The sequence below is a fragment of the Myotis brandtii genome, unplaced genomic scaffold (genome assembly GCF_000412655.1).
Source record: "Myotis brandtii unplaced genomic scaffold, ASM41265v1 scaffold332, whole genome shotgun sequence".
In the NCBI taxonomy this organism is placed as follows: domain Eukaryota; kingdom Metazoa; phylum Chordata; class Mammalia; order Chiroptera; family Vespertilionidae; genus Myotis; species Myotis brandtii.
The window spans coordinates 3358990-3371585 of NW_005362797.1; positions in this window are offsets into that span (position 1 = coordinate 3358990).

Consider the following 12596-nt stretch of genomic DNA (forward strand, 5'->3'; position numbering starts at 1 on the left):
GGTGGAGGGGCAGCATGGAGGGCCGGGTCTGCGGAGAAGGACGGCTGATGGACAGAAGTGGGGAGAGGTGGGGGGGGGGAGCAGAGGGACCCTAGGGAGACAGGCACCCAGTGAGGGTGTGTTCTTTTCTCCACGGGTCTAGTGCCGGGTGACACTTACTGTCCAGAGCCCCCTGATTTGGGGTTTCTTGTGGCGACAGTCTGTGTGCCTCTTGTCTCGAGAATTGCCTCTTCTAGGCTTGCTAGCCGCAGGAATGTTACCTGAGGCGGCACAGACCGGTACCCGGCCTCCTCCTCGGGGAAAGGCCCTGGTGCATCCAGGCAGGGTGCCCAGAGGAAAGAGACAGCCCTGACGGGCATCTGAGGGCCTCAGTGTCTCTACTGGAGCGGTTTCTCTGCTAAAGGAAACGGGAGGACCCGAATAGACACTTCTCCAAAGAGGACCTGCAGATGGTCAACAGACCTGTGCAAAGATGCCCAACGTCACTAATCACCAGGGAAAAGCCAATCAAAACCACAGTGAGATGCCACGTCATAGCTGGCAGGATGGCACCGTCAACAACTCAACAGATAACGAGCGCTGGCAAGGGTGTGGACAAAAGGGAACCCTCTTGCACTGCTGATGGGATTGCAAATGGGTGCAGCCACTGTGGAAAGCAGTATGGAGATGCCTCAAAAATTTAAAAATGGGGCTGCCATAAGACCCAGCAATTCCACTTCTGAGTATTTTATCAAAAGAAAACAAAAACACCAATTCTAAAAGATATGCACCCTGTGTCCATGGCAGCCTTATTTATAATAGCCCAAATATGGAAGCAACCTGGGTGTCCATCAATAGATGAATGGGTAAAGAAGCTGTGATACACATACACACACCAGAATATCACTGAATAAAAAATAACAAAATCTTGCCAATAACAAAATCTTGTGACAACATGGATGCACCTAACGGGTATTAGGTTAAGTGAAAGAAGCCAGAAAGAGAAAGACAAATCCCATATAATGTTGCTTATATGTGGAATCTAAAAGCAACAACAAGTGAATAAACCAGACGAAACAGAAACAGACCCATAGATAAAGAGAACAAGCCGATGGTTGCCAGAGGGAAGGGGTGGGGGTGGGGGATGGGCAAAATCTTTAAAAAGTATTACCCTTGACTACTTGAAAAACAAAACAAAACAAAACACAAAGTACATAGACTGGTGACCTATGAACAACAGGAACGATTTCCTTGTAGGTCGTAGCTCCGGAGGATGAGGTCTGAGAGCAGGGTGCCAGGTGGCCGAACCCTTGGTGAGGGCCTCGTCGGGGTGCAGACTGCGGGCTCCTTGGAGGATGAGGTCTGAGAGCAGAACCCTGGTGAGGGCCTCGTCGGGGTGCAGACTGCGGGCTCCTCGTTGCACCCTCACGTGGCGGACCACAGGGAGGAAGCAAGCTCACTTGTGACTCTTATCAGGGCACCAATCCCACGCATGAGGGTTCTACCCTCATGACCTCATTTAACGCTTCTCAGAGCCTTACCTCATAATACATGAGGGGCAGGGCTTCAACATCTACACTTGAGGGGTGGGAACACAAACTGTGCCAAAAAAATTTTTTAAAAGAAAGGAAGGAAGAAAAAAAAATTTTTTTTTTAAAACAGGGACTCAGCCTGCTGTTTGGGGGACAGTGCACTAAAGGCATGGTTTTTTGTTTGTTTGTTTGTATCAAAGGAGCTGTTTTTATTTTGACTATACGCACACATAGTAATGCGCATGTTTTCCACACAGTGAAAGCACGCAAGGAGGATTGTTGATTTTTTTTTTAATAGAAAAACCTCAGACTTTTGCTTTCAACTTCTTAGCAACCCCAGCAGCCTTTGATTTCTGAGCAAATGATCCCATGATTGCTGTGTCTTCAGCAATGAGCCAAATGTCTTGGGAAGTTGAAGAGAAGCTCAGATAGCTCGATGGCGTTCAGGGCAGTGGGACAGGGAACAGAAATGACAGGAGAGTGTACAGGAGATGGGAAAACCAGAGAGGCCAGCAGCACCCCCGTCGCGGGCAGGCCACGGCCTCCCTCGTTTCTTCCCTGGTTCTGCTGTGAATGCTTCTAAAAATCATCACACGGGCCCTAGCTGGTTTGGCTCAGTGGATAGAGCGCTGGCCTGTGGACTGAAGGGTCCGGGGTTCGATTCCAGTCAAGGGCACATGCCCAGGTTGTGGGCTCGATCCCCCGTAAGGGGCGTGCAGGAGGCAGCTGATCAATGATTCTCTCTCATCATTGATGTTTCCATCTCTTCCTCTCCGAACTCAATAAAAAATGTATTTTTAAAAAATCATCACGCAGTTCTTAGTTATAGAACTTTGCATGTTGATGCTCTGTGGCAGGGAGAAGATGACTGCTGTCACGGCAAGGCTCATCTCTTACAGGTGGCGGGGGCTCCATTCATTAACTTGTTGCCCAAGGGCACAAGTGTCCGGACAGTGTGTGTCTGCTCCAGGCCAGACACTTCCTCTCTCTCCCTCAGAGACACCAGGGCTCCACCTTGGACTTCCTCCGTGCAAACCAGAGAGCGACGCTGAGACATGGGTGCCGGACCCCCTCCCCAGTTATGAGGTGACCTAGAGAAGGTTCTGGTGGAACGGCCAGGCGAGAAGTCCCGGTCTACAGAGGCAGCCTATGGAGGGTGAATTCAAAAGCAGGGTTATGAAGCTGACCAGGCTGGCTGGCTGCTCACTGTCTTTTGATCACTGGCCTTTGAAACAGAATCCTAATCATAAGTTTATACATTATTATTTACCAGCGGCCCGCAAGATTAGAATTCTCTTGGCTTGAACGCCCCTACTGTTCACAGGCCCGCGCACGAGCGTGCCGGGCGGTTTCAGCAGCTGGTGGAGGGCAGGGCGGTGCTGTGTGTTGATCACAAAAGCTCTTTTCTTTCTTTCCTTGGTTATCTGCTGAAGTATCTGCGTTTTCCTACCCAAAATATCTCCACCCTGCAGGTAAGAATTTGCGGGAGAGTTGGCTTTCAGAACCTGGTTAAAAGCGGGGAGAGAGAAAGGAGAGCAAGGCCCTAAAGCTAACCAGCGACATTCACCAGAAATCCTTTAAATTAATTTCAAACACTGAGTCATACAGACCCATCAACATTGCATAACAGCCATTAAAGTATTAGTGTGACTTTGGGGGACACTTTATTATGCAACTCAGTGGCAAATCTCCTCTGGGGCCTTTTTTTTTTTTTTTTTTTTTAATTCCCAAAAAGAGTTGCAGTTCGCTAATTTATTTTCAAATGGGCCGAGTCTGGGTGGATCCGGGCCTCCTATTCAGCCTTTCGCCTCAGTGCAAGGACGGTGCGCCATGTGAGTTTGGTATCTACAGGAGAGCCGCGCTTGGTATTTTAAAAACACTCTCAATTGTATGCAAAGGCAGAGGCAACCGTCCATTCATTTAGCAAGTGTTCACTTGCGTGTGCAGGAGGCTGGGCTCTGCACCTGGAACGGAGCTCTGAGTCTCAGTTTCCTCCTCTATAAAAGGAAGGCTCATTCTTGAGGCAGGACAGGTAAGAGCATTTGCGTGTGAGGGAGGCTGGGCTCTGCACCTGGAACGGAGCTCTGAGTTCCAGTCTCGCTTTGTCCTTTCTGGGTCTCAGTTTCCTCATCTATAAAAGGAAGGCTCATTCTTGAGGCAGGACAGGTAAGAGCAGGGATCCTGGACCCAGACTGCCTAGCTTTGAATCCCTGCTTTGTCGCTTATTTGCTGTGTGGCTTTGGGCAAGTTACTTAACCACTCAGAGCCTGTGAACTGATGGTTATATTGGTACTTAGCTGACAGAGTTGTTGGGAGGATTAAATGGGTCAATAGTTATAAAGTGCTTTGAACACTGGCTGGCCCAGATCGAGGATAGATAAATATGATCTGTAGTTATGATTGCTCTTGTTGAGGCCCTGGCAAGACTCATCAGGCCATTTCCCGGCTCTCTGGGCACACGGCTGGCCCTCATTTCCAGTCACCCATGCGGCCATGGTCACGTGGCTGAGTTCTAACCCACGGAATGTGGATGGAAGTGAAGTGACCATGTCCAGGTCTGAGCCATGAAAACCTTCCATCTGAGGTTCTCCATGTCTGTCCCCCCTCTGCGGTCCAGCACAGATGAGCTTGGCGCCCCCGAAGCCAGGTGCTGAGGATGGCACAGCCACAAGATGGAGGCAAATGAAAAATTACCTTCACGAAGCCAGCGAGATCTGGGGGCAGCTAGAGCTACTACAGCAAGGCCCTGGGCTAGGTACAGAGTTGGATAGGGACTAAGACATCTTTCCAGAGGGGCTGAGTCAGGCTGTGATTGTTCACTTGCTTGACTCCAAGTTTCTGAGATTATCTGGGTAACTGAACCCAAGGACGCCCAGTTCTCAGGCTGGGGATGAGAGCTTGTATGTCTAGCAAGTGCTGGCCGGGGATCTGGCGCGTCCCGCAGACAGCTGCCCAAGCTGGCCACGCCCGCTGTCTGGACAGCGGGGTCACATTTCTGCCCAGATGCCACAGGGAGCTGCTCAGGTTCCCCAGGCAGTCACCCATGTTCCCGGGATGGCATGTAGTTGAAGCCAGCGAGATCTGGGGGCAGCTAGAGCTACTATAGCCAGGCCCTGGGCTAGGTACCGAGTTGGATAGGGACTGAGACATCTTTCCGGAGGGCCTGAGTCAGGCTGTGATTGTTCACCTGCTTGGCTCTGAGCTTCTGATATCTGAGTAACTGAACCCAAGGACGCCCAGTTCTCAGGCTGGAGACGAGAGCTTGTATGTCTAGCAAGTGCTGGCCGGGGATCTGGCGCGTCCCGCAGACAGCTGCCCAAGCTGGCCACGCCCGCTGTCTGGACAGCGGGGTCACATTTCTGCCCAGATGCCACAGGGAGCTGCTCAGGTTCCCCAGGCAGTCGCCCATGTTCCCGGGATGGCATGTAGTCCTCAGGCCTTGGTCCTTGGCCGTCTCCCCAGCTGTGGCTGCCCCTTGAATGGGAATTGGCAGGAATGTGTGTGTAGGAGCCATCAAAATGGGCAAAGTGAAACTTCCCCTCAGAAAAACTCAAAGCATAATCCGTGTCCCGACGCAGCCCAGGGCGGAGGGAGGCTCACCTTGCGGCACTGGCTCCTGGTGTGGGTGGTTTGCTGAGCGTGCACCTGGGTGGGAGACGCGTGTCCCAGCAGTCCCGGCCGCATTTACCAGTTCCCCTTGTGCCAGGTTCACGCCCCCTTCGATGACAATCTCTCTCCTCCAACACTCCATCTGCCCGTTCTCCCAGCACTTGTCATTTTTCTCCTGATATGATGGTCATTTCTACCCATGGCTCCAGACCCTGCCGAAGATGCAGGGTGGCCGGGGCCTTTGAAAGGAATAAAAAAATGTGAAAACATTAGAAAGAAAGAAAGAAACATGAAAACAAAGCAGAATGCTTTCACAGAAAGACAAAAGCGCAGGCTGCTGTAGCCTTTGGCTGTGCGTACACCGATCATAAAGGCAAATCTAGCTTTTGTGCAATGTCGTGGCTCACAGCATGAAACAGTAGAAAATGAGCAAGGGTGCAAATGGGAGGCACCTTTGAGCCATGTCCTTTGCCAAATAGCCCTTTGTACTGTCCCCGTGGTCAGCTCAACCTGCCTTTATTCTTGATCAATAGTCCTGGAAGGCTTCTCAGAGGAAATGATAGCTCCTCTAAGACTGGAAGCAAAAGGAAGATTTAGGTATCTTAGTCCGTTCTGACTGCTGTAACAAAAATATCACAAATGGGGTGGCTTATAAAAAAAAAACAACAAATTTATTTCTCACAGTTCTGGAGGCTGGGGAGTCTAAGATCAAGGTGCTGGAAGATTTGGGGTGTGGTGAGACCTCTCTCTCACTGTGTCCTCACGTGAGAGAGCTCTCTGGGGCCTCTTTTAGCAGCAGGGCACTAATCCCATTCATGAGGCTCCACCCTCATGACCTAATCAGATAGAAGAACAAGGCACCATAAAAACACAAAAGAGGGGGCTCTTCACTCAGACGTCAATGGTCCTGGAAGGCTTCTCCGAGGAAATGATAGCTCCTCTAAGACTGGAAGCAAAAAGAAGATTTAGGTATCTTAGTCGTTCTGGCTGCTGTAACAAAAATACCACAAATGGGGTGGCATGTAAAAAAAACAAATTTATTTCTCATAGTTCTGAAGGCTGGGGAGTCTAAGATCAAGGTGCTGGAAGATTTGGGGTGTGGTGAGACCTCTCTCTCACTGTGTCCTCACGTGAGAGAGCTCTCTGGGGCCTCTTTTAGCAGCAGGGCACTAATCCCATTCATGAGGCTCCACCCTCATGACCTAATCACCTTGCAAATGCCCCACCTCCTAACACCATCACCTGGGCAACAGGTTTCAACCAATGAATGGGGAGAGGGAGGGTCACAAACATTCAGTCCATACCACCAGGCACAAGGGGGCTTTGGAGGTGGGAAGGCATGCTCCAGGAAAATGAAACAAGGGTTACCTCTGAAGAACAAGACAACTGAAGGGAAAGGAAGGTCATGATGAAAGATTGGGGAGGAAGGGCCAAGAGGGTCTGGAGCAGTGTTTTGCCAACCTGGCTGCAGCTTGGAGAAAATGCTAATGTCCAGTTCCCACCCCAGGTGGTTTAAAAGCTCCCAGGGGGAACATGCCACGTGCAGGATCTTGTACACCAAGCTAAAGAGCTGCCAGTCCATCTTGAGAGCCACGGGGAGTCTCTGCAGGTTATGGAAGGAATGGACATAACTGGATTTTTGTTTCTTCAGGAAGATTACTCCAGCTGCTGGGTGGCCGAAGGAAAGGGCTGAAAAGGCTGGGGTTAGAGTCACTGGTTAAGAAGGTTGCTGTGGGGTCCAGGTGAGGAACAGAGCCCGAGGTGGCAATGGTGATGGCAGGAAGTGGGCCAATCTGAGGTCCAGGTGATGATGGACTAGAAGGGCGGGAAGATGAGGTTAAGACCCTGGTTCCTGACTTGGACAATCCTCTGAAAAGGCTGCAGCTCGAGCTCTGGCTCCAGACTTGAGTCAATACCAGAGAGCAAGTAATTTCAGCCAGAGAATTGATTAGCTCTCTGGGAAGAGGGGTAGAGAGTGAGAAGAAAAGATGGTCTAGAACAGAGGCCCAGGGGGCCCAGGGAAGAGCTGGTCAGAGAAGGGAGAGGAACACCATAAGCGTGCACCATCACGAAAGCTAAGGATGTGGCTTTTGTAAGAAGGGTGCATTCCAGAGTGTCAGATTCTGCGGAGTTGTACCCACAGGCCACTGGTGACCTTGACAGTGAAGATGAGTGGAAACTTGGGGTGGTGCTGAAGTGATGGTGAGAGCTGGCGCCATCTAACAGGGGCAGCTCTTCTTTATCTTTTTCACATTGTAGCCAGAATGTGTTTACTTATTCATTCCATAAGTACTTTCTTTATTAAGCACTGGGCACTGTGTTCAGAGCTGTGGATAAGACAAGTCCTTGACGCAGAAGACAAGCGAGGAGACAGATACTCTCATTCATATCAGAAAGCCGCGTGATGTGAGTGCTATCACAGAGATGCACGCCAGGGGCTTTGAAAAAAGCAGGATCAACTGTGTGAGGGCGGAGGAAAGGGGCAGGCAGGAAAGGTCCTGGAAAGCAAGGAAGAGGAACAAGGCTTGCATGGGCATGGCTGTCAGTGGGTGTCCACTGCAGAGTTCAGGTCTCAACTAGCAGGGGAGGAACAGCATTTTCAGACCTTCTAGCTGCTAGAATTTAGCAGGTGGATAGGACCACGTGACTGAATTTTGGCAACGAGCAGTGAGGAGTGATGAGCACATCACTTCCAGGCCAGAACACTCATTTGCCAGAGCAAGATCCTCCGGAGGTCTCTCTTCCCTCGGGCAGGGTGAGCAGCAATGTTCAAGACTGTGGCTGCTTCTAGGTATCTGAGTAACTACCTTCAAGACACATTTCTCTTGATAGACAAGGATAAGGGAGAAAATACTATTTTCCCTCCACCCACCCATCTTAGGTTCATTGTCTAGGGCAGTGGTTCCCAACCTTTTTTGGCCATGCCCCACCTGAGCATCTCTAAAATCCTGATACCCCCCTGTGACATATAATTCTTATTATTCAAAAAGTGAACTCCATATTCATGTGGAGGAAGCCTAAAAGGCCATTCACTTGGTCTAAACAAGCTTCCAAAGAACATGGCATCCATGAAAGAGAAAAATATAAGAACGAAAGGACAGTTGAAGTACTGAGGAAGAAATTGTTAAAAAATAATAAAATGAAGTGATATGAAAAAACAGCCAATAAAGTTTCAAAACACATAATAGAGAACTGAAATGCATAAATATGTCACAATATATATTTATATACTGTAGATGAGGCCCCTAGAACCATAAGAAATACAAAAAATTCACTGTTCAAAACTCATTCTCGAATTGCCCCCCTTAAAAATCAAATTGCCGCCCTGACCAGTTTGGCTCAGTGGATAGAGCGTCGGCCTGTGGACTCAAGGGTCCCAGGTTCGATTCCGATCAAGGGCATGTACCTTGGTTGCGGGCACATCCCCAGTAGGGAATGTGCAGGAGGCAGCTGATCGATGTTTCTCTCTCATCGATGTTTCTAACTCTCTATCCCTCTCCCTTCCTCTCTGTAAAAAATCAATAAAATATATTTAAAAAAAAATCAAATTGCCCCCTCCTGTGGGACATGTGCCCCATGTTGGGAACCACTGGTCTAGGGCCCAGTAAATTAGACCAGCAACAGACAGGCTAACAAGAGAACATCAGAAGTTTATTAACACGTGCATCGTGCATACACATAGGAGCACCCAGTGATGAGTAGCTCAAAGGGGTGGTTAGAACTTGGGCTGATATAGCATCTTAAAGTCAACACATTTTTAGAGAACTGACAACAAAGGAAAAAGACTTTGGACTTTTAGGGGTAGCCAATTGTGGAAGGCAAATATATGGGGAAACTATTGGTAGATAAGGGCTAGTTTCAGCAAGGTTTGTTAGATTCCTCTGGTGCTGTCTCTGGGCCGATACGGATCCAGAGTTGTCACCAGTGATTGACTTATGTCCTCCCTGGTGGAGGCATCTCTACAAATTCATGTCCTGCTTTTAGGCAAATAGAGGAAGAGCAGAGAGCTTTTCTTGAAACTGTTTCTTCTCATTTGCCTTCAGCTCAAAATAATCCTTATACCAAAGTGGCATATTTGGAGGTGGGATATTCAGCTACCCCGGAGCAAACTTTTGCTGTTTTGCTGTCACTATAGCATAACCTAGCCCAGTGTGGTCCCTGGACTACTAGCGTCAGCTCCACCTGGGAACTTGTTAGAAATACAGATTCTCAGGCCCCACCCCGGACTTACTGAAGCTAAAACCCTGGGGGCTCAGCCTTCTGAGTTTAAAGAACACGCCCCACCCCAGGGAATTCTGATTCTCGCTCAAGTTTGAGAACTGCTGCCCTGGCTGGTGCAGACTGATCTGGTCGCCTGGAAGGCCGAGCAGGAGGAATTAGAATTCCTAGAGAAGGTCATCCTAGTAAACTTGGAAACACGGAGTAAGAAGACTAACTAAATGGTGAGGCGTTCATGTCAGAGAAAATCGTTTTTATGTTGTTATTATTTGCTTTTTCTTTTTTAGAGAGAGAGAAAAGGAGAGGAATAGAGACATCAATAATGAGAGAGAATCATTGATTGGCTGCCTCCTGCACGCCCCACACTGGGGATCGAGCCCACAACCTGGGCATGTGCCCTGATCAGAATCAAACCATGACTTCCTGATTCATAGGTCGACACTCAACCACTGAGCGATGCTGGCCGGGTGAGAAAATCAATATATATTTATATATATTTATATATTTTTATTGATTTCAGAGAGGTAGAAACATCAATGACAAAAGAGAATCATTGATTGGCTGCCTCCTGCACATCCTTCACTGGGGATCGAGCCGGCAACCCAGCACGTGCCCCTGACTGGAATCAAACCTGGGACCTTGCAGTCCCTAGGGATCGAGCCGGCAACCCAGCACATGCCCCTGACTGGAATCAAACCTGGGACCTTGCAGTCCGTAGGCCGATGCTCTATCCACTGAGCCAAACCAGCTAGGGCGAGAAAATATTTTTTAACAAAAAATTATTGTATCCATCCCCGAAATGGCGAAAACGGGCTGTGTGAACAGTCTCCTCCTCTGTTGCATCAGAAGAAAATGCTGCTGCAGAAAGGATACTCCAAACCCAGTGTCACAGAAGCCAGACCCCGGGCCTAAGAGAAACCCAGGACCTGCTTGCCATGTGTCCCGATGGCCTTGCTGACTTAGAAAACACTCCTGACTGCTTTGAATCCGAAAAGCACAGACAACCCAATTCTTCCCTCTGCTGGGCGAGCCATTAGAGCTTCGGCAGAGGCTGGGTGGTAATGGGCACTGTTTAAATGAAGCAAAAAGTACAATTTCAAAGCAATTGCTTCTTAAACTGTCAAATCAAAGGAGTCCATCTGTGCATGTGAAATTATTCCAAGGGCTCTAACTATTAGCTGAAAGCAGGTGAGAGATGTCAACGAAAAGAAATGTTCCAGAAAGAGCTAGCGAATGTTTAAAGACAGACGCCCGAGGACTCCTTTGGCCTGTTTTGGATGAAAACATGTCTGTTTTCACCAGCCCTACGTGAGCTCCATGGAAAAAGTTTTCAGAAAAATTTAAATCCGAGTAACCAGATGCCCTTCTGTTCATTGGAGTTGCTTTAATCAGTATGTCTCTGACCCTCACGCTGTCTTACAGGTAGGCTAACTGCATATGATCACTTTAACTTTTTCCTTTGCCTTAAATTTGATGCCAAGAGGCCTTGGCTGGCTTTCTGAGTGATATATTTCACACTGTTCTACTGGCCTTCTATTTGCTGTTGATAAATGCATCCTTGTACAGCCTAGTCAATGAGAAGGATATTCGGCAAAAGTATGAGAAGTGTCTTGTCCGTCCCTGGCAGGCATGCTTGGTTCAGGGCACCCACGTGGAGGGTGCGCCTCGGTGGTAAGGCATCGCTACTGACAACACAGAGCCCTGGGCTGTTCTCTGCGAGGCCAACTCCAGCCTTTTCCATTGCATTTCCTCTAGGGGTTTGCACGGCAATTAGACGTGTTCATGCCTTCAGTATCTTTGTAGGCAAGGAAATTGGGCTGCTGAAAATAAATAATTAGTGAGCCTTCTGCCTCCCCTGGCCCTTCAGGTACCTCTTACCCGTGCCACTCTGCCAGGCTTACCCAGGCAAAAGGATCCTGCTTACTCAGCCCATGAGGAACCACGCAGATGGTGATGGGCTAGAGCAGTGGTTGGCAAACTGTGGCGCGCGAGCCGCAGCTTGCCGACCACTGGGCTAGAGACACTGGGACAGACTTGGAAGGGCCATGCTTCTGGCACGTGAATGTGGGGCTTGTTAAACAGGCACATTCTGGCTCAGCTGGCTGGAACCTCCGAGCCTGAATTTCTTGCAAGCTCCCCGGCAAGGCCCATGCTGCCGCGGCCCACATTGTGAGTAGCAAAGGGAGAAGCACATTCTGCAAAACCGTGACTTCTAGAACAGACGCTACTCAACAGGCATTGATCGAAGGGCCTGGCTCCATTTTGATTTAGGATTCCTTAAAAGCAGGGACTGGATCTTACACTCTTTTTTTTTTTTGGTTTTGTTTTGTTCTCTAGCTGGCACTTGGCACAGGTCCCGCACACGGTGGGTGTGTATTTATTTAATTAAACAGCTGGCCTCGTTCCAAACGGGATTTCAAGCGGACTTAACCCCCAGCAGGCTCTAGCCAGGTGCCTGATGCACTGGCCAGCACTGGCCAGCGAAGGAAGTCAGTCCTGGGGGTGGTCTCCAAGCCCCTGGGCTGAGGCTCTTCCACCAAAGGTCCCCATCACCTACTAGTACCTGGGTTACACCTCGGCTGCTGCTCTTCTGAAATTCTCCCTCCTGCCCCATTTTTAAATCGGTTTACACTAGAGAGCCAGTCAGAGGAGGAAAACAAAACAAAACAAAACCCAGAAAGCCCTGCGGAGCGGCAGGCTCAGCACATCAAAAGCTCCGCTCTATGCAGAACTCTCAGGTTGCCCTCTGCCTGGTCTGCAGGTCGGCCCTGCGCCCCCACCGCCGGCTCCCTGCCCCCAGAGCCCCTCAGGAGTCGTCCCAGCGGGCACAGGAGCTCGTGTGCTTGCTGCAAGCCTGGTTGTTAGCTCTGCTTGAGTAATTAATCTTCTCGAGCATCTCTTGCACCCCCGGGAGGGGGGGGGGTCGAGTCACCCCGGAGGTCGCGGGAGCTCGGACAAGAGCGACAGCTCTATGGAAACCCTTGTTCCAAGAGTCCCCGCGGAGCCATAACCTGTTCCTCTGGGCAGCAGCCTCCCAGGGCTCTAGAGGCAGGGCTCGGTGCGGCTCCATGGGGGCGGGGGCGGGGGGAGAGGAAAAGGGAGGAGGAGGGCGATGATATTGGTCAGTAGTTGAGCCTCCCCAGGGAAGGGAGGAGCGCGCGGGCGAGTGCGCCCTGGAGGAGGAGTACACGTGCTGCTAGGGGGGTGAGAGGCGGGCGGGAGGGAGGAGAAGGGAGGCGTGAGCTGCAGGCGGGAGGC